Here is a 19881-nt window from a genome sequence, read left to right as displayed (position 1 = left end):
TCATGGGTTTTGAGACAGGATCTCATATCAAATCTGTAGCTCACCCATTCTGTTAGTTTCGTAGGTCAACAAGTCCTTGAATTTTTGACTGCTTCTGCCTTCCCAAATCTAGTGCTGGGAATACAAATGTGAGCTCCTTGTTTTTTTCATGGGTTCTGGAACAGAAACTCATGTTTTTATCATCTTAGTCCCTGTTTTCCAGCAGAAAATATATAAGTAATTATAATATCAAGAATGTAAACATACCATTAACATAATGTAAAAGCAGTATTTCCAAATTCAAAGAGAGAAATTGGGATGGTATTTAGTGGTCAAAATAAAGAAATTTAAACTTACTTTGTTACATACAAAGGCCTGTTTAAGTATTAAGACATGTTGGCTACTATATTACATTGTATGAATGATCTGAATATATATATATATGTATATATATATGTATATATATGAAAAATATGTGTTAATTGAAATAATTTATAGTAAACTGAAAAAATTCTAATATAGCCAAGCAATGTATAAAAGAAAGTACTCCATTAGAACTTTGTATTGTCAGAGTCTCATAATAAACCTTCCAGCCTTAGTAGTTGTATCACATAAAGAATGGCTCTCTGTCCACTAGAATCACGTAGGAGAAGAAGTGGTGAAATGCAGTAAGAAGAGTGTCAATCATTGCCGGGTGAACAATAAAACAAAACAAGAGGTTCTGTAAAAATAAAACTCAAAAAAATTCATGTTTGTTATAAAACATGCCTAGCTTAATATTTGTAGTATAATTCCAGTTAGGAAATTCTAACAAGCCTAAGCAGTCATTGGGCACTGGTCCCGCACACATTCCCATGACACCCAAAGGAAGCTAGTCACCCAGGTGCTCTAACATGCCTAGGGTCACAGGTGAGGAAGACACAACATCTGGCCCAACAAACTGGAGTAAGTGGGTCCCGTGGGATACAGGAACTCCTTCCAAGCCACTGGCACGGGTCCCTTCTGGTCTGAACTTGTGCCCTGAGCAGACCTTGGGTGCTGGTTCCACACTCATTCCCACAACACCCAGAAGAAGATCATCACCCAGGTGCTCTTACATGCCTAGGATCACAAAAACACAAGATCACGGGATCACAGATGTGCTAACATGCCCAGTAGCATACGATCACAGAGGAAGCTAGACTCCTAGGAAATCTGACACACCCAGGAGAACTGGAGTTCTGACATACTCAAGGTCACAGATGTAGCCACAACATCTTCCCCAACATCCAGCATAACTGGGACCCACGCAGGAACCGGGGAGACACAACCTCTGCCCACCAGAGGCATGGGTTCCTTCCAGTTTAAATCTGTGCCCAGCGCAAACTCGGGGCTCTGGCCTCTCCCCACCCACTCCTGCAACACCCAGAGAAAGCTTATCTCCCAGGAGCTAGGACACAATAGGAAATCAGGCACTTGGTAACAACAGGACTTAAATCTCTCAGAACAAGCTTGACTTCCAGGAGCTCTGACACACTCAGGATCCCAGGATCCCAGGATCCCAGGATCCTAGAATCACAGGATCACAGAGACACCTGGTCTCTGAGGAATTCTGATACAACAAGGATGACAAGAAGAACAGGCTCCAGTCAGAAACAGCTCGGGCAGGTAGCACTACAGATAACTAGATGGCAAGAGGCAAGAGCAAGAGCATAAGCAACAGAAGTCAAAAATACTTGGTATCACCAGAACCCAGTTCTCCAACTATAGCAAGTCCTGGATTCCCATCACACGTGAAAAGCAAGATTCAGATTTAAAATCACTTCTCATGATGGTGATAAAGTACCTTAAGAAGGACATGAATAACTCCCTCAAGGAAATACAGGAGAATACAATCAAACAAGTAAAAAAAATGTAAAAAACTATCTAGAATCTAAGCATGGAAATAGAAACAATAAAGAAATCACAAAAGGAGACAATCCTGGAAAGGGAAAACTAGAAAAGAGATCAGGAATCATAGATGCAAGCATCACCAACAGAATACAAGAGATAGAAGAGAGAATCTCAGGGGCAGAAGATATCATAGAAAACATTGACACAACCGTTAAAGAAAATGCAAAATGCAAAAAGTCCCTAACCCAAAACATCCATGAGATTCAGGACACAATGAGAAGACCAAAGCTAAGGAAAATAGGTATAGAAGACAGTGAAGATTCCCAACATAACAGATCAGTAAATATTTTCAACAAAATTATAGAAGAAAACTTCACTAACCCAAAGAAAGAGATACCCACGAACATACAAGAAGCCTACCGAACACCAAACAGATTGGACAGAAAAATTTTTTCCCATCACATTATAGTAAAATCACAAAATGCAGAAAAAAAAGAAAGAATATTAAAAGCAGTAAGGGAAAAATTCAAGTAATATATAAAGGCAGATGCTATCAGAATTACACCAGAATTTTCAACAGAGACCATGAAAGCTAGAAGATCCTGGACAGATGCCATTCAGACCATAAGAGAGCATAAATGCCTGTTCAGGCTACTATACCCAGCAAAGGTCTCAATTCATATAGATGAAGAAACCAAAATATTCCATGACAAACCCAACTTTACACAAAATCTTTTCACAAATATAGCCCTACAAAGGATAATAGATGGAAATCTCCTACAAGAGGAGTGAAACTACACCCTAAGAAAAACAAGAAAGTATCTTCTTGCAACAAAGCCAAAAGAAGAGAGTCACACAAACATAATTCCACCTCTAACAAATAACAGGAAACATCAATTACTATTCCTTAGTATATCTAAACATCAATGAACTCAATCCCCAATAAAAAGACATAGACTAACAGACTGGATACATAAAGAGGACCCAGCATTTTGCTGCATAGAGGAAACACACTTTAGTGACAAAGACAGACACTACCTCAGAGGAGAAGGCTGAAAGACAATTTTTCAAGAATATGACCCCAAGAAACAAGCTAGAGTAGCCATTCTAATATCGAATAAAATCTACTCTCAACCAAAAGTTATCAAAAACGATAAGAAAGGGCACTTCATACACATCAAAGGAAAGACCCACCAAGAAAAAATCTCAATTATGAATATCTATGTTCTAAATGCAAGGGCACCTACATTCATGAAACAAAACTTACTAAATCTCAAAGCATATATTCCATCACACACAATAATACTGGGAGACATCAGCCCCTCACTCTAAGCAATGGATAGAACATGGAAATAGAAACTGAACAGACACAAAGTGAAACTAACAGAAATTATGAACAACATGGATAGGACAAATATCTAGAGGACATTTCATCCTAAAACAAAAGAATATACAAGACTCAACAGATAGAAAAAATTGAAATGATCCTATTTATCTTATCAGATCATCCTGGAATAAGGCTGGTCTTCAATAGCAACAAAAACAACACAAAGGCCTCATACACATTGAAGCTGAGCCATCCTCTACTCAATAACAATCAGTCAAGGAAGAAGTAAAGAAAGAAATTAAAGAGCTTTTAGAATTTAATTAAAATGAAGGCACAAAATATCCAAACTTATGGGACACAATGAAAGCAGTGCTAAGAAGAAAACTCATAGCTCAGAGTCCCTCCAAAAAGAAACTGGAGAGAGCATACATTAGCAGTTTGACAGTCACCTAAAAGCTCTAGAACAAAAAGATTAGTAAACCTCTTGTTTACTACATCAATCTCTGTCTCTGTGTCTCTGTGAGTGGGACATCCTGAACATAGAACTCAGAGGGTTTTTCTCAACTCTTACAAAGGGGTTTCAATGTCATAGGAATAACAACAATATCAACCACCAGACTCCCCAGAGGTCCCAAAGACTAAACCAAAAACCAAAAAGTACACATAGATGGGCCCATGGCTCCAGCCACATGTGTAGCTAAGAATGGCCTATTGGGCATCAATATGAAGAGAGGCCCTTGGTCCTGTGAAGGATCAATACCCTGTGTTAGATTTTCAAAGAGGCAGAGTGTGGGGGAAAGGGATAGGGGATAACATTTGAAATCTAAGTAAAAAAATATATCCAATAAAAAAACTGAGTAAATAAAGAACCTTACACCAGTAAGAATGACTAAGATCAAAACATCAGATGACAACACATTTTGGCAATGTTGTGAAGAAAGAGGAACACTGTTCCCTTGCTGGTGGGATTGAAACTGGTACAATCACTCTGGAAATCAATTTGGAGATTCCTCAGAAAGTTGGACATAGACCTACCTAATGACCCAGCAATACCATGCTTGGGAACATACCCAAAAGATGCCCTACCATGCCACAGGGACACATGTTCTTCTATGTTCTTAGTAGCCTTATTTATGATAGCTAGAAGCTGGAAACAACCCAGATGTCCCAGGACAGAAGAATGTGGTTCATTTACACAATGGAATGCTACTCAGCTATTAGGGATTAGGACATCATGAGTTTGGCAGGCAAATGGATGGAACTAGAAAATATCCTGAGTGAGGTAATTTAGACCCAAAAGGACCTGCATGGTATGTTCTCACCAATAAGTGGATATTAGCCCCTCCCTAAAAAATACAAAATACTCATGACAGTCCACAGAACTCAAAAGGGTCAATAAGCTGAAGGGTCTAAGTGAGGAGGCCTCAGTACCCGTTAGGATGGAGAAGAAAGTAACCAAAAGGGGAAAGGGAGGGAGATAGAGGGGAGGGAAAAGGGATGGGGTAGGGGATATAATGGATCATGATCAGTTATTAGGTGGGGGGAAATGATTGAAGCCCTGAGGGCCAACAGAAAGAATGGAAACCGGCAACCTTAGGAGGAAGGACATTGACAGGACCCTTCAGAATATACCAAAGACCTTGGAAGTAAGAGACTCTTGGTACTCAAATGGAGGACCCCAGATAAAATGCCCTACACTGGGGAGAAGGAACTTTGTTGAACCCACCCCCAGCAGAAAGACAGGACATCAAGTGAAAGATGGGTTTGCTATCTAAGTCAAAATGCTGACACATAATTCTTCCTGTCTGAAAGAAATGCAGGAGTGGAAATGGGGAAGAGCCTAAGGCAAAGAAATTTCAGAGACAGGCCTAAGGTGGGATCCAGCTCAAGGGAAGCCCTCAAGATCAGACACCATTACAGGGGGTTGTGGGTCGCTCACAAAAAGGAACTTATCATTGCCCTCCAAAAGTACCAACAAGCAGCTGAAAGAATCAGATGCAAATATGTGTACCCATCCAAGGAACAGAAGCTGCTGATTCCTCTGTTTAATTAGGGAAAAGCTGGAGGAAGCTAAAAAGGAAGGCATCCCTGCAGGAGGACCAGCAGTCTCAATTAACCTGGACTCCTGAGATCTCTTAGATACTGAATCACCAACCAGGAAGCGTACACCAGCTGAGATGAGGCCTTCAACACATATTCAGCAGAGGACTTCCAGGCCTGGGTTAAGTCAAAGAAAATGCACCTAACACTTAAGAGACTGGAGGCCCCAGGAACTTTAGAGGTCTGGTGGGGAGGTAGAGTGGGGATATCCCGGTGTTGATGGGGTGCGTTTTGCAGGAAGGGAGTAAGGGGTGTGGAACAGTCCAAGAATGGCAATAAAATCTGGAGTATAAAAATGTATTAAAAAATTTTAAAAATGTTAAATATAATTTGAGACTCAACATCCTATTTTATTGAGTTCTATTTCTGTGATAAATTAAGAGATATCAGTATGATTATTTCTAAAAAGGGATATTGGTCAGCTATTTTACAAATACTTCAACAAGCCATTTTTCTAGTTCTTTGTAATTTAAAGTATTAGATAATTTAAAGTTAGGGAAGGGTTAAGTTGAATATGTCATACTTTCAAGTGAAAATGAAATGCTCCTTGTTAAATTAAAAATTTCTGAACACCTATTCAATGATTTCTATAGTTGCTTAATTTCAAAAGTAGATGTTAGTCATCTTTTAAAGTAAATTTGGAGAATTTGAAAGTCATAGAAAATGAGCTTTGCATGATCTTTTTTTTTGATTTTGATTTAAAATAACTAACAAAACATTTTCATTATTTTTATCATATTAAATTCAATGCTGCACCTTCAGAATAATCCATAGTGTGCAAACATTTTGGTTAATGTACACTAATAAAAAATGTGTGATAACTAGAACAATGATAAACCTAAGCATAGGAGCAGATTGTGCTCGGGAATAATTCACATGGCATATGTCTTATAAATGCAACTCAAATATTTACAACAACATATTTTCTTGCATTTTTTAGGAGCTATGGCAACATTTATAGGAAAACTTCAATATTTTTCTAGACATTTAGCCAACAAAATTTTTAGCAAACAATTTTTGTTATAGCTCAGGATACTTGAAAGAGGATGTGAATGGATTATTTTAATGTTTGAATATTATTTGCATGTGGATGAGGGAAATTGTATTTATAAGAAACTGGTTAAGGCTTACACTTAGAGTATACATGGTTATCATTTGCTGTTTTACTTGATTGAAGTACACATGTAAAAAGGAGAAGATAAATACATAAATAGATGAATGGAAGGATGGAAGGATAGATGGGTGGATGGAAGAATGGATGGATGGGTGGGTGGATGGGTGGGTCATCTTATCAACTTTGTTATATATAAAGATGCTTCAAAAACTGACAAATCACATTTTGGATGTGCCGTTAATGTATTTCCATGGATAGTTAACATTTGGGCCAATGACCTTAGGGGAGGAAACTGGTCAGAATGCACACGGTAACTTTTAATTACCAGAACTAAATAGAAACAAAAAAGCCAAAATCAGAAGCTTACTCGCCTTCCTTAGATCAGTTCTTTTTTTTTTTTCCGGAGCTGGGGACCGAACCCAGGGCCTTGCGCTTGCTAGGCAAGCGCTCTACCGCTGAGCTAAATCCCCAACCCCCTCTTAGATCAGTTCTTAAGTGGGTGTATTGTTTACTGCTGCTCCAGTGTGCAAACATCAAACTACAAGTTTTCAGTCATTCACACACGGCCTCATATAGTATATTTTCACAAAATCCAGGCCTTCTGCTTCAGACTTGGCATTCATCACCATTCTTCCTTGTTCTGAGGATTCCTGTTCCTTTGCTGGAGAAGCTAATTGTTTCTAGGACTCTCTGGCCTCCAAAACTCATTGTGAATACATCCACGTTCTGGTTGTATAGATCAGCCTAATAAATTGAAAATAATTATAAGTGCATGGTGCTCTGCTGTAAACTCTTGACTAAGACCTATAGATGCTATTGATGGTGATAGTTAAATAGATATAGGTAACAGTTAAACTGAAGGACAAAGAAAGGGGTTGGGGGAAGACAGAGAGGGGGCAGATGGAGAGGGAGAGGGAGATGGGGGAGAGAGAGGGAGAGAGGAAGTATTTCACTCAATTATGTTAGTAATATACATATGTAAGGTGCATGGTGAATATATTGAGAAAAATAAGAAATCAAATTAAGAGAATTTCTCAAATCTGGAGGAAGCCATGTACATACATGAAGGCTTTTAGAACACCAAACAAACAGAAGAACAAAAGAAATAAGACATATTACAGTTAAAAATCTAAATCACAAAAAAGGAAGAGTATTGAAACTATTAAGAGAGAAGGCTGAAATCACTTATAAATACCAGGTCCATCATTCAAATACCTGAAAATGTAAGGAGATATTTAAAGACATAATCCTGAAAAGATAGATTATAAAGTCAAAGAGACTACAAATATCAATCCATACCATTATGCTCATCAAAATTATCTTCTAAAATTGAAGAAAAAAATCTTTCCATGATCAAAGTTGACTACAGGGATTTATTACCATTAGGATAAGGACACCAAAGAGGGCACAGGACATGAATAGTCAACATGACACAATTAACCAAAGATGTCTGATAGAACATGACAACATAAACAAAAGTGTGTGAATTCATGCAAACCTTTGAATCTCAATGCTGAATACTAATAGTCTTAACTGTGGAATAAAAACAAGCAGATTAAAAGACTAGATTGAAAGAATAGAATGCACCCTTTGTTGTCTCCAAGAAATGTAACTTAACTACAAATATAGACTTCACTTTAAGGTAGAAAGATGGGAAAATGTTTTCCGAGCAAACAGATACAGAAATAAGCAGGCAACTGTATTGCAATGTTAGAGAAAATAGATTTCATACCAAAAGTAGACAAGATAAAAGCAATTTTCCACTAATCAACAGAACATCTATCAAGAGGGCCTTTCAATTCTAGATATACATATATTGTTTTAGTTAGGGTTTCTATTGCTGTGATAAAACAACATAAGAAAATTCAGATAGGAAGCAACAGGTTTATTTCATCTTATAGCTTGTGGTGTATTATCAAAGGAAGTCATGGAAAGCACCCAAGGAAGAGCCTAGAGAGGGTGACTAAGAGCTCGTAGAGGAGTACTGCTAACTGGCTTGTCTCCTAGGGCTTACTCAGCCTGCTTTCTAATAGTATCTAGGACCACCATCTACAGTGTACCACTAACTTCTTAAATCAACAATGGATCAAGAAAATGCATCTCAGGCTTGCCCACAGGAAATTAAGTAGGAATATCTTTTCATTTGTGTACTGCCTCTTCACAAGTGACACTAGTTTGTCTTAAGTTCACATAAAACTAACATACATATAGCAGATACAGATGGACCCATCTCATTATACAAAGTGATACATTTTAATATCCACATGAGAATATTGGATGACCTCAAAACCCCATTCTCACCAGAAGAAATGTCAGCAAGAGAAAGATAAAAAGAGAAAACATTGGTGTTAAATAGCATCATAAATCAAATGAAGCTAATGGACATCTACAGAGCATCCATGTGAATAAGAATGAATATGTACTGTTCGCAGCAGCCCATAAAACTTTCTCCAAAGCTGATCACATATGAGGACACAAGACCAACTTCGAAAAATATAGGAAAGCTGAAATAACCACATATATTTTGTCAGAAGAATAGGAATAAAGTTAGCTATATCTGAACTATAGGAATAAAACTAGCAATCTACAGCAAGAGAAACTACAGAAATGACGCAAACTCATTCAATCACTGAAGAAAAGTAATAAATATAATATCCTAAGGTTGAATAAAAAGGAAAGCATAACAAATCAGAATCTGGGGAAAATAAAGACAACCCTGAGAACAAATTTCATAGCCCTAAGTGAATTGAGGAATCTTACATAAATTACTAATTCCCTTTAAGGCCATGAAAAAAAGAACAAATTAAATTCCCAGAAAGTAGATGTGAATAATCAAAATTAGTGCAGATATTAATAAAATGTGACTAAAAACAAAGAGGTAACAACCACAACAGGATTGATCTTTGAAAATATAAACAAAATTACAAAGCATTAGCAAAATTATACATTAAAACACACAGATTAACAGAGCTAGGTATCAAAAGGAAACAAATGTAACAGATACCAACACAAATAAGAAAAAAAACATGAAAACAACTTCAAAACTTCTATTTCTCCAAATTAGAAAACTTAAAAAGAAACTCAGGATGGCATATGGCACACCAAAATTTAATCAAAATGAATTCAATCATTTAAACCTAGGAATGAACAGAAATTGATAGTTTTCTCATCTAATAAATATAATGTTCTATATTTTACTTACACCATTTACTTTAACCATTTTCTGTTGGCCAATTACCCCTGAGCATACGAAACCTGCCCTGGGGTGTGGTTGGTATACCCAGTGTGAATATAATGGCAATTCTTTACTATTCACTTTTATAACTAATTAAAGAGCTGAATTCTGACTTGGTTCCCCCTACTACAAAAAACTGCACGAACATAAGCACCTCTGTTCAATATTAGGAGGTAGATCACACACACAAACACATAGTAGGTACATGTATGTGTATATAAATTTAGATTTAGATAGGATATATTAAATAAATTATTGCATGAAAGGCATTCAAAATCACCAAATGATTTTATGAACTTGTTACCTAGGGTAAAAGAATAGAAATTGTTTATTTTACAAAAAAGAAAAAGAGGAGGAGGAGAAAAAAAGAAATTTGCATCCAGGTAATCGTACCAGAGCATCTCTGGTACCCAGTGCACGACTTCACACAAAACTTCAGCTCAGTTAGGTTTTCTGCTAGTATTAGGAAGGACCTTCATTGTTCTTAGCATGTGGCTGCATCCAAATTGTCAGAAGAATGCACTGAAAGCCCTCCTGGTCTTGTGACATATTTAGCCTCTTGCCAAATTAACAGGGTACTTCCAACTCCATGGATCCATTCTACCTTAATTTAACTATCTTTCAAACATTTCAATTGTCTTTTTTCCAGTGTTCAATATTTGATTAGAAATTTTGATGTAAACTGAAACTTGTGTGATCAATATTGGAGAATAGGAGGAATGGGTCTGTATTTTGTCGGTAGCCTTTTGATGAAATTGTTTTGTACACAGACTACTAAATATTTAGAAATTGGCACATGTTACAAGCAAAAGCTGAGTTAAATATCTTGATACTTTGACAGAGGAAAGTATTGAGGATTCTATTTGAATATGCCTTCTGTGAAAGTTGGAGATTAATTTTTGTTGTTCAAAGGTAAACATGTAGGAAAAAACACTGACAACAGAAGCAAGGGCATTGAGACATGATTGGAGTAGACAAAGCTATCAGAATAAGACCAATGTAATAATTCACTACTACTACGATGACCACCACTAACTATTATTATACTACTACTAACACTACTATTGTACTACTACTACTTCTACTACTACTACTATACTACTACTACTACTACTACTACTACTACTACTACTACTACTACTACTACTACTACTACTAATGATAGTAATGAGCCAGTAGCTTTTCGGTGGGAAGAAGCGAGAAGTAGACAGGTCTGCATGCTCCCATTTCTTTGATCATTTACACTGTCTCAGGATAACACCAAAAGGAAATCTTTCACCAAATGTGATATCCTAACCTAGAAGCAGGCCATGAAAAGAATAATTTTTGTTTGCTTTTATTTGTAATAAACCCACTTGTGGTGCTGTTCTTAGTAAACAGGAAACAGACTGATACAGAAGATACATATGAATAAGATAAATCTGAAATGAATATATTCAAATAACACACAAATAACTTCTGATAATTATATCTAATGGCTAGAAGGTGTGTACTAGATATTGTACTTTGCATATGATAAATACTTAAAATACTAAACTACATAGATTATGGATAATGTTATCTTAAGTTTATAGCAGAAAATATGAAAATTGGAAAAAGAAACCAGAAAGATTATATATAGTAAAAGTAGATCTAAATATATGTATACATGTGTATGTGTATGTGTGTGTATGAAATATCATGTTCTACCTTATGATGGCTTTAAAAATTAATATATACATGATATATTTAATAAAAACACAAAATACATAAGAAAATGTTAAAATTTCAATATATTGCATAAAACAAAAAGGTTAACATCATAAAATGTTTTAGCAATTATACAACTAAAAAATTGCATGTAATTCTCTCAATTTTACCAATTATTATTATTTTTACTTAGTTTTTGCTCCTTCAAATAAAAGCTACCATTGATGAACAGAAAATTCCTATCAGTGTTCACACTCCTTTTTATCGATCCTCACAACAGAAAACCAGTGTATTTGAGCATATAAGATGACTACACTAAGATCTTATGGATATTAACAATGTTATAGTTGGTGTCAAATTATTCACTGATGTAGTTCTCAACATATAATTTTCCATATTATTTCAAAATTTGTCAACTATGAAAATTTTGAAAAATAATTCAAGGAGTGACACTTCATATTTTACTTATATTCCATAATTATTAACTTATATGCATTCTCTATATTCTTTACTAACTCTATACATATACCAACACATATGTCATAATTTATTCTGCTAGAACATTTAAGTCATAACTTCCATGACATTTTGCCATTTGATATTCATGTATATTGCATAAGAAAGTCAATTCTTTCCCATTTGACCATAATACATATTCCATATATTCAATTTGATATTGATCCAATAATGCCCAATATATAAACAAAATATAAAACTTCTTGGGTTCTGTTAAGTACATCCTTTTATGTCTCTATTTTGCATACAAGATTGAATTAATATTCATATGTGACATTTCGTTTTACTGCCTTATATTTAAATTTTTATTTGGAAAGTTAATTTAATTATTTTGACATCTAACATGATGACCATTCTGATATTTGAAAGTAGACCACTTTAATTATTTTTTAGAACACTTAAAATCTTATACAACTAATTTTCAATAAGTAGCTTCTTGTCAAGTTTTTGGGTAAAGACACTGAAGGAAATGTCTTGGGTTAAGTGCTTATGTTCTTTTACACCAGAGGAGACACACGCTCACAGTAACAGCTTCCCTCCACTTCTGACAATAAATTAGGTCATGTGGTTGAGATAGTGTCTACCAAAATCATAATGGCTGCTTTTACTTTTGCAAACAGTAACTGAAGAGCATGACAATGACATTCTGACTAGCTTCTAAAGCATTTTATTCCATTGGTTTAGAATCAACAGATTGTGCTTTCAATATTTCTGAATTTGTTAATGATGCCCTAATTTACTCCTTCAGTTCTCTAATCTTGTTTTGGATATTGCAATGGGCCATTGTACTACTTTCTTAGGTATTAAATTTCACTTTCATAGCGCATTCTTTATTATTTCCTGGTTACACATATTTGGTAGGAAGAAGCTCATTTAAATGATTACATTTAATTTTAACATATTCCAATAATGTCTGAGAAAACACTGTTTCTGGAATTTTCTCTTTACTGAGCTTTCCGAGAATATCTTTCTTCAATGTTTAACCAGACTCCAGTCAAATTAGTGAGTATAATGGATGTGTTTGTTCAGAATTCTACATCATCAGTACCTATTTACTCTTGATTCTTTTCCTGTGTAGTTCATTATTACCTACTGTAGTGCAAGGGTTTTAGAATTTTTTTTCTGGTTTCCTTGGTTCCCCATTCTCATCCTTGAGTCCCAGAAAATATCTGAGTATATTTATATAACATTATTAGACTCCTACCTGTGACTTGACTTTGCTACATTTTAAAAAGATATTCAAACTTTCACACATTCTTTCTTCTCATGTTCTTATGTTAGTATCATATTTCTAACTACCTATTTCTGATTAATAGTTTCCCCACTTAAGTTTCCCCAGTACTGATATGAAATTCATTCATAATATTTGTCAGGAAGGGTTTAAGTTTGCAATACTATCTCCATTCTGTATTGAATACCTTTCTTCAGTCTTCTACCCAAAACCCCCCACCTTCCCATATATTAACTTACTTTTCAGTTTAGCTTAACAAATAGTGAACAATTCCTTTCAACCTCAGCCTTATTTTGCACCGAGAAATTGGCTCCATGATCCAAGCTAAAGTAACTTCTTTTTTTCCAATAGAATGTTTTTGATGACTCAGTCTACATGAAAGCGCAGACCAGAAGGCGAAAACATACAACACCTCCTCCAGGTAAAACTTCAGCAAAGGAAAATGGAGTCCTTCATAAATAGTTCAGTTTTCCCACCTGTAGGCAAATACTCCAGGGAAGGATTCTGAACACCCCTCAGGAAAATTACTTCACTGGGCTCAGAGTAGCACCTAAATAATATACCACAGGCTTTAAATCCCTCTCTGGCTATTCTTCCTACTTCTCCCCCTCCAACACCCAAAGAATTTATCTTCTAGTACATGTATGTCTCAGTTTCTCATTTTCAGAAAACTTCAAAATGAGGCAGAACAAAATTTTTCATAAGAGAGACACTGCCATAAAATTTGGGGTAGCTATCATTTTTCAGTTTTCAAATATTATCTTGCATATGGTAGTTATAATGTTTCATTTACTTTTAAAAGAATGAGGAAGCTAAGTATAATGACAATGCTAGTTTAGGCTTTGAAAATTATGAGAAGTTTATGCCAGACAACTATCCTCATGAGACAGTTGTAGAGTGCATTTCCTTAATAATAACAATTAGGAATGCCCTAATATAGCAATCGATGTGGAGGCTGCATGACAGCATTCCGTTGCTAACGTGTTCACAGTGGCACCTGGTTTATCACTAGCTCAGTTAGAGCTTTGAGTCATGTTAGCATATTAGAGGCAAAACAGTTGTAACTGCTATCATAGATGGGAAAGTTGAAATAGAAAGTAGGGAGCAAATCTAACACCTGATAGGATACTATAGCGGTAATGTTAAAAATACCCTCAGACCCTCCCTAGCTGGTATCAGTGAGCCATGTGGCATTGGAGGGGTAATTTCATCTCAGTCAACAAAGCATCACACCTGCCAAACTCCCAATCTCCATCCCATGCTGCCACTGGTTACTGTCTGAACCCGGCAGGCACCCTTCCCTCAGTCTACTTCCAAAGGTGTACCTATCTCAAGGCTCTCTTACTAGACAATGGCACTCCCTGCATCCACTCCCTAAGGGTACAGTGTCAACTCCTAGCAACCTGTTAAGATCAAAACTCTGGATGCTTGCAATTTAACAATCAGATTTATCTAAGTAATTTATCTCAGTAAATTTACATTCCACAAAATGTCCACTCAATTATCTCAGAGCCAACTGATAATGATAAAACCACCCACCAAAATAAGATAAATTGACCTATAAAAATCCAACCCTTAAGAAATATTCATAATTACCTGTGGCCTTTTAAGGCCACAGAGATCTGGGTCATCCTTCTCGGCCTTCATCTTGGTTCCTCTCTTCTTTCTCCTCTTCTCTCCTACCTTGCAAAAACTTTGTCGCAAAATACATTTTTATTGTCCAACTACAGGCCTCTCTTTAACTTGTGAGAACTCTCACCTGCATATAGACATCGACCTACAGTATACAGACAGGTAACCAGAAATTGATGCATTAGGAAAACATCCCAAAACAAATGAGTGATAATTTCATCAATTTTATAAGTACAGACCAGTTATAAGTCAAAAATCATCAATATAATTAGTATCCATACTGAAAAGTAACTGTGTAATACCACCATAGTTAATTATTCTTCCAACTTTTTTTTACTTCTTTTATTTTATTGGTTATTTTATTTATTTACATTTCATATGTTATCCCCATTTCCAGTTAAACCTCTTATCCCCTCCATCATCCTCCCTGCTCCTATGAGGGTGCTCCCCTAACCACCCAATCCTCCCAACTCAACGCCCTAGCATTTCCCTATGCTGGGTCATGGAGCTTGTACAGGAGAACAGGGCTTCCTCCCACTGATGCCAGATAAGATAATCCTTTGCTCATATATACTATTTGGTTGGTGGTTTAGTCCTTGGGAGCTTTCTGGGGCGCAGAGGTTGGTTGGTTGATACTGTTGTTATTCCTGTGGAGTTGCTAAACCCTTCAGCTCCCTCAGTCCTTCCCCTAATTCCTCCATTGGGGTCCCTGCACTTACTCTGAGAGTTGTCTGCCTGCATCTGCATCTGTATTGCTCAGGCTCTGGCACAGCTTTTCAGAGGACAGCTATACCAGCCTCCTGTCAGCAAGCACTTCTATGCACCAAAAATAGCATCTAGGTTTGCTGTTTGCAGATGGGATGGATCCCCAGGTGGGGCAGTCTCTAGATGGCTTTTCTTTAGACTGTGCTTCACTCTTTGTCCCTGCATTTCCTTTTGACAAGAGAAATTAGGTATTAATATTTTAGAAATGGATAGGTGGCTACATCCCTCAAATGGGAGCTGTGCCTATCCACTGAATATAGTCTCAAGATAGGTGCTCTCTCCACTTTGTAGGGTATTTCAGCTGTCATCTATGTTTGGTCCTAGGAACTACCAAGCAAATGGTCCAGAGAAAAAGCTGGAGTAGTCATTTTAATATTCAATAAAATCAACTTTCAACCAAAAGTTATCAAAAAAGTTAAGAAAGGACACTTAATATTCATCAAGGGAAAAATCCACCAAGATGAACTCTCAATCCTAAATATCTATGCTCCAAATGTAAGGGCACCTACATTCATTTAAAACAACAGCAACAACAACAACAACAACAACAACAACTTACTAAAGCTCAAAGGAAACATTGTACCTCATAAAGTAATAGTGGGAGACTTTGATGCCCCACTCTCATCAATGGACAGATCATGGAAACAGAAACTAAACAAAGAAACACAGAAATTAACAAAGTTATGAACCAAATGGATTTAAAAGATATCTATAGAACATTCCATCCTGAAACAAAATATTATAACTTCTTCTCAGCACCTCATGGTACCTTCTCCAAAACTGACCATATAATCCATAACAAAACAGGACTTAACAGATACAGGAAGATTGAAATAAGCCCATGAATTCTATCAGGTCACCACAGACTAAGGCTGGTCTTCAGTAACAACAAAAATGACAGAAAACCCACATACACGTGGAATTTGAACAACGCTCTACTCAACAATAACTTGGTGAAGGAAGAAATAACGAATGAAATTGAAGACTTCTTAGAATTATATGAAAACAAAGGCCCAACGTATGCAAAAAACTTATAGGACATAATGAAGGCAGTGCTGAGGAAAATGGAGAGAACATACATTAGCAGCTTGACAGCACACTTAAAAGCTCCAGAGCAAAAAGAATCAAATACAATCAGGAGGAGTAGGCAGCAGGAAATAATCAAACTCAGGGCTGAAATCAACCAAGTAGAAACAAAAGGACTACACAAAGAATCAACAAAACCAGGAGCTGATTCTTTGAGAAAATCAATAAGATTGATTAATCCGTTAGCCAGAGTAACCAGAGGCCACAGAGACAGTATCCAAATTACCAAAATCAGAAATGAAAACGGAGACATAACAACAGAATCTGAGGAAATTAAAAAAATCATCAGATCCTATGACAAAAGGCTATATGCAACAAAATTGGAAAACCTGGGTGAAATGTACAATTTTCTAGATAGATTCCTGGTACGAAATTTAAATCAGGATACTATAAACCATTCTAAACAGTACCATAGCTCTTAAAGAAATAGAAGCAGTTATTAAAGTCTCCCAACCAAAAAAAAAAAAAAAAAAAAAAAGAAACCAGGACTAAATGGGTTTAGTGTAGAATCATCAGACCCTCATAGAAGACCCCATACCAATACTGTCCAAAATATTTCACAAAATAGTAACAGAAGGAACCCTACCCAATTCCTTCTATGACACCACAACTACACTTATACCTAAAATGCACAAAGACCCAAAAAGGAGAGTGAACTTTAGACCAATTTCCCTTATAAATATCAATGAAAAATACTCAATAAAATTCTAGCAAACCAAATTCAAGAACACATCAAATCAATCATCCATTATGATCAAATAAGCTTCATTCTAAGGATGCAGGGATGGTTCAATATATGGACATCTATCAACATCAATCCACTATGTAAACAAACTCAAAGGGGGCAGGGGGACATGATCATCTCATTAGATGTTGAGAAAGCATTTGACAGAAATTCGATACTCCTTCATGTTAAAAGTCTTGGAAAGATCAGGAATTCAAGGCCCATACCTAAACATAATAAAAGCAATATAGAGAAGACCAGTAGCTAACATTAAACTAAATGGAGAGAAACTTGAAGCAATCCCACTAAAATCAGGGACTAGACAAGCCTGCCCGCTCTCTCCATACTTATTCAATATAGTACTCAAAGTCTTAGCCAGAGCAATTAGACAATAAAAGGAGGTCAAAGAGATACAAATTGCAAAGGAAGAAATGAAAATATCACTATTTGCAGATGATATGATAGTATAATTAAGTGACACCAAAAGTTCCACCAGAGAATTACTAAGCCTGATAAACAATTTCATCAATGTGGCTAGATACAAAATTAACTCAAACAAATTAGTAGATTTCCTCTACTCACAGGATAAACAGGCTGAGAAAGAAATTAGGGAAATGACACCCCTCACAATAGTCCCAAATAATATAAAAAACCTCGGTGTAACTTTAACTAAGCAAGAGAAAAATCTATATGACAAGAGCTTCAAGTGTCTGAAGAAGGAAATTGAAGAAGATCTCAAAAGATGGAAAGATCTCCCATGGTCATGAATTGGCAGGATTAATATAGTAAAAATGGCCATTTTGGCAAAAGCAGTCTGCAGATTCAATGCAACCAACATCAAAATTCCTATTCAATTCTTTATAGAGATAGAAAGAGCAATTTACAAATTCATTTGGAATAACAAAAACCCCAGGATAGAGAAAACTATACTCAACAATAAAAGAACTTCTGGAGTAATCACCATCCATGACCTCAAGCAATATTACAGAGCAAAATTCATAAAAAGTGTATGGTATTGGTACAGAGATAGGCAAATAGATCAGTGGAATAGAATTGAAGACCCACAAATGAACCCATACACCTAAGGTCACTTGATCTTTGACAAAGGAGCTAAAACCATCCAAAGGGAAAAAGAGAACATTTTCAACAAATGGTGCTAGTTTAACTGGAAGTCAGCATGCAGAAGAATGCAAATCGATCCATTCTTATTGCCATGTACAAAGCTTAAGTCCAAGTGGATCAAGGAGCTCCACATTAAACCAGATCTAATCAAACTAATAGAAGAAGTGGGGAAGAGTCTCTATTTTATGGGCACTGGGGAAATTTTCCTCAACAAAACACTAATGGCTTATGCTCTAAGATCAATAATTGACAAATGGGATCTCATAAAAGTGCAAAATGTCTGTAAGGCAAAGGACACTGTCATGTGGCAACCAACAGATTGGAAAAAAATCCTTACCAATTCTACATCTGATAGAGAGCCAATATCCAATATATACAAAGAACTTCAGAAGTTGGACTCCAGAGAATAAAATAACCCTACTAAAAATGGGGTACAGAGCTAAACAAGGAATTTTAAACTGAGGAATATTGAATGTCTGAGAGGTACCCAAAGAAATGTTCAACATTCTTAGTCATTAGGGAAATGCAAATCAAAACAACCATTTAGATTCCACCTCACACCTGTCAGAGTGGTTAAGATAAAACAAACAAACAAACAAACAAAAAACAAAAATCAAAAATCAAAAACCCAAGGTGACGCTCTTTGTTCTTCTCTTCTCTGTTCTTTCCCTTTTCCCTGTCCCTTCTCTCCCCATTCTCACATACCCACCACCCCCGCCCCCGTGCCCAAGGCCAGCTTCCTTTCTTTACTACTTCTTCTACTCCTCTTCTCGCATTAAATCACTCCACATTGGGAAATAAAAAAAAAACAAGTTAACAACAAATGCTGGCAAGGATGTGGCGAAAGAAGAACACTCCTCCACTGTTGGTGATGCAAGCTGGTACAACCAGTCTGGAAATCAGTCTGGAGGTTCCTCAGAAAATTGGACATAGTATTACCTGATGACCCAGCTATACCACCCTGGGCATACAGCCAAAAATGCTCCAAAATATAACAAGGACACATGTTCCACTATGCTCATAGCAGTCTTATTTATAATAGCCAGAAGCTGAAAAGAACTCAGATGTCCTTCAACAGAGGAATGGATGCAGAAAATGTGGTACATCTACACAATGGAGTGCTTCTCAGCTATCAAATCAATGACTTCCTGGAATTCATAGGCAAATTGGTGGAACTAGAAAGCATCATCCTGAGTGAGGTAACCCAATCACAAAACAAACAAAATACACACACACACACACACACACACACACACACACACACACACACACGGTATGCACTCACTGATAAGTGAGTATTAGTCCAAAAGCTTGTATTATCCAAGAAATAATCCACAGACCACATGAAGCTCAAAAAGAAGGGTGACCAAAGAGTAGGTGCTTCAGGCCTTCTTAGAAGGGGGAACAAAAATATTCATAGGAGGAGATATGGAGACAAAGCTTGGAGCAGAGAATGAAGGAATGGCCATTCAGAGCCTGCCTCATGTGG

Source organism: Rattus norvegicus, chromosome 6, assembly GCF_036323735.1.
Source record: "Rattus norvegicus strain BN/NHsdMcwi chromosome 6, GRCr8, whole genome shotgun sequence".
NCBI classification, from domain to species: Eukaryota; Metazoa; Chordata; class Mammalia; order Rodentia; family Muridae; genus Rattus; species Rattus norvegicus.
Note: the sequence above shows the minus strand (reverse complement) of the source record.